A 4,354-nucleotide genomic window follows, 5' to 3' on the forward strand; every position below is an offset into this window, starting at 1 on the left:
AAGTGACTGTCCTCATTTGGATGCTACTACAGTCTCTAAGAATTTAAATTGCTTGTCAACATTTGGTGTTGTCAGTGTTTTTAATTTTAGTTGTTCTGGTGGGAGTGTAAGCGTGTTTAATTAAGGATTTAATTTGCCTTTGATGTAATCCATTCCTTTGTGTTTATTGGCCATTGGATATCTTCTGTCATGCAGAGGTAACTCACATCCTTGTCACAGATTGCTACTGGGTTTTCTAATTGATAAGTCCTTCGTGTTTTCTGCCTGTGAGTCCTTTATCAGAATACGTATTCTTCTCCTACTGGTTGGCTTGTGTTTTCGCTCTCATAGTGACAATATTTTTGGCAGTAATGGGGTTTGAGTTCAGGGCCTCGTGCTTGCTAGGCAGGTGCTCTACCACTGGAGCCACACCACCAGCCCTGTTTTGTGAAGGGTTTTTTCAAGATAGGGTCTCAAGAACCATTTGCCTGGGCTGCCTTCACATCTCGATCCACCTGATCTCTGCCTCCTGAGTAGTTGGGATGACAGGTGAGCACTGACACCCAGGTCATAGTGACATTTTTGATGAGCATTAGTTCCTATTTAGATATGGTCTGATTCTGATATGTCAATATTGTCCTTTAGCTTAAGAAATCTAGGGCCGGGCATAATGGCACATAGCTGTGATCCTGGCACTCAGGAGGCAGAGGCAGGAAGTTGGGAGATTGAGGCCAGCCTGGGTTATATAGTGAGTTAAAGCCCAGTCTAAACTACACAGTGAGATCCTGTCTCAAAAAGCCAAGGGTAGGGGGTGTAGCTCAGTGGGGTGCAGTGCTTGCAGGACCCCAAGTTCCACTCCCAGCATGGCCAAAAAAGGAAAATCTATGCCTACCCTGAAGAGTCTGAAGCTTTACTACCCTGTTTTCTTCTGGAGGTGTTATTGTTTAAGTGTTAACATTTAGATCTGCAGCCCATCTGGAATTTTCTGTAAGGTGTGAGGTAGGGATCACGTGGCTATCTATTGGCCTTCTCCTCCTTATTTATTTATTTATTTGGAGCAGCACTGGGGTTTGAACTCAGGGCCTCGCTCTTGCAAAGCAGCGCTCTACGACTTGAGCCACCCCACCACCACTTTTTTTCCAGCCTATTTATTTGAAAAGCTCACTGTGTCCCTCACTACAGTGCAGTGTGGTGATTGTCATGAGTCAGCTGACCATATTATCTGTGGACATTTTCCTAGATTTTCTGTCTTGTTCCTTTGGTCTATTTATTTTATTTCCCTGCAAATACCATGTTGCTGTAATTCTCTTTTGTGCTTCCTGGGAGGTATTCTCACATTTTGTTTTTGACAACAGGTGTTTTGTTTTGTTTTTTGGTGGGACTGGGGTTTGAACTCAGGGCTTTGTGCTTGCAAACAAGCACTCTGCTGCTGCTTGAGCCACACTTCTGGTCCATTTTACTCTGGTTATTTTGGAGATGGGGTCTTTCAAACTATTTACCCAGCATCTCGATCCTCCTGATCTCAGCCTCCCAAATAGGTAGGATTACAGGTGTGAACCACCAGTACCCAGTTAACATCAGGAATTTAATGGCTTATAGAACTGAGCTATATAATAACTAGCTTCAGGTATGGTTGGATCCAGGTGCTGAGATGAATCTTCAGGAATGTGTCTCTTTTCCTGGCTGGGCTTTACTTTCTTTCTGTTTCCTCCCAGATGGAGTCTTTGCCCTCATTGTGGAAACACAGCTTACAGCAGTTCCGGATTGTCATGCTGCTGTCTTAGCAAAAAGAGGGCTCTTCTGTCTAAATACCAATTCCAAAGGTCCAGACTAGTTCTCATCAGACCAACTTGGGCCACATGTCCATTTCTAGAGCAGTCATTGGGTGATGAAATACTCTGATTGGCTGGGCCTGACTCTTTGCACATTTGGGTCCCTGGCACAGTATACACAAAGAATGTGGATTTTGGATGATGAGGGGTGATAGGAAAATCATCTGTTTAAGAGAACAGACACCAGGCACCAATGGCTCATGCCTGTAATCCTAGCTATTTGGGAGGCTAAGATTGGGAGGATGATCATGGTTTGAAGCCAGTCCAGACAAAAAGGGTTTGTGAGACCCCATCTCAACCAATAGCTGTGTGTGATGGTACATGTCTGTCATCCTAGCTATGCTGGGAAGTGTAAAATAGGAATCATGGTCCAGGCTGGCTGGGGAAAAAGTGCGACCCTCTTTCCAAAATAACCAGAGAAAAAGGGTTGGATATGTGGTTCAAGTGGTAGAGTGCCTGCCTAGGAAGCACAGAGCCCTGATTTTGAACTTCAGTGGAGGTAGGGGAGAGAGAGAGAGAGAGGGGGGGGGAGAGAGAGAGAGAGAGAGAGAGAGAGAGAGAGAGAGAGAGAGAAGGAGGGACAGATGAAGGAAAGAGAAAGAAAGGGAGAGAGGGAGGGAAGGCAGGAGGGAGAGAGGAAAGAAGGAAGGAAAAAGAAAGAAAGAAAAGAAAAGAAAAGAAGGAAGGAAGGAAGGAAGGAAGGAAGAGAACTGTCAGTTTCTCCAGGTGGGAATATCATTGTAGCACCCAAAAGACATGATGGTATCCTAACCATCAGAACCATGAGTGGACCATTTGGAGAAAGGTTCTTTGGAGATGTAACCGAGAGTCCCCAAATGAGATCACCCTGGCTTTTGACTGATCCCCAAAACCAATGGCAGTCGTCCTTATGAGAAAGGCAGAGGGAGCTCTGAGGCGTGGTGGGAGGCAGGAGGCAATGTGAAGAGGGAAACAGAGATTGAAGTGATGTGCCCTCCAGCCAGGGGTGCAAGGATTGCCAGCGGCCACCAGTAGCTGGGCGTGGATCCTCCCTCAGGGTGAACCAGCCTGCTGCTGTCTTGACTTCCGACTTCTGGACCTGTGAGAGAATCAATTTCCATTGTTCTCAGCACAGTGAACAGATACAATGGTGGATTTTTTGTGTGTGTGGTGGTGGTGGTGATATTGGATTCGAACTCAGGGCTTCACACTTGCTAGGCAGGCTTTCCACTACTTGAGCTACTCTCAGCCCTTTTTGCTTTGAGGTTGTTTTCCAGAAGGGGTCTTTTTTTTTGAGGCTGGCCTGGGACTGTGATTCTCTTACCTCTGCCTCCTGATTAGCTAGGACCACAGGCATGCACCACCTTGCCCAGCCTCCATGGAGGAGAGTTTTTGGACATGCTGTGTTTGGGAATGCAGGTGTGGACCAATGCCAAGAGCCAAGGGCAAAATGTAGTGAACATCTATTTTGAGGGAACTGTCCTTTCTTCTGCTGCCAGGCAATTCTTTCAGGACTGTCGATCAAGGGACTCCTATGTTCTGATGGCTTTCAGAAGACAAATTCACCATTTGGCTGAAAAGGGAGGAGGTCCTGAGGGCGTCTGGGCCAATGGCAGGTGAGATAAGCAGGGGAGGCGGAGTCAGCGGTACTAAGGGGCAGGACCCCAAAAAAGCAAGCTTGTCAAACTGGATGCAATGATTGGCCCAAGGTGGCCATCCAAGGTCTGAGCAGGACCAATCAGAATCACTTTCTGGAATGAGCTAGATGAGGGAGACAGAATTCTTATTTTGTCTCCGTGGGCAATTACAGAAGATCTTCTTAATAGCTTGCTATTGGTGGCAGGTCCTATTAATGTCCCTCCCCCCCCCACCCAGTGCTTCTTCACAGGCAACACCTACACCCCACAATGGACAGCCAAACTGACAGATGCCCACTTTCCACTCCTGGCAAAAGACAGGAGGATTCTGGAGAGGGGAAAGGATGCACACATAAGGGGAGGCAGCCACACTGGCTGCTTTAGTGCCCATGTGTGAGAACAGGATGCCTGGGGCTCCAGCAGACAGTTTGTACTCAGGAAGAGAAGGCAAAACCAGCCTCGGAGACGCCAACTCAGTGTCTGGTGCAGCTGAGAAGCTGAGCTAACCCGGGGACTGTCTGTCTTTCAAAGATTTGTGGCATGAGCATAAAAATCCTCCATCTTTTAAACTCTTTCAGTTGGGAAACTGGTTTTTTTTTTTTAAACTCAAAGATATCATAATAGATGCTGCATTATAAGTCTAGAGCACCAAGAGGGCACTCATGACCCCTGCAAGACAGACCTGAGAATGAAAGTCTACAGAAGTAAGTTACTTAAACACCTGGATCCAACCATGCCTGAAGTCCCTCTCTGTGCCCTCAGACTCTCCATACACATAGATCTTTTAATTCTGTTTGTGTCCTAAGATCACAATGGTCCTGGCAAATAGAGTTTTTAGTAACTAAAGCTGAAACAAACCTTTGTTTGGCTAGAAAGCCAACACGTTACAACACTACTCACAGTCCTAGAGAAGACAAGAGACTCAGG

Source organism: Castor canadensis, chromosome 16 (assembly GCF_047511655.1).
Source record: "Castor canadensis chromosome 16, mCasCan1.hap1v2, whole genome shotgun sequence".
Lineage (NCBI taxonomy): Eukaryota > Metazoa > Chordata > Mammalia > Rodentia > Castoridae > Castor > Castor canadensis.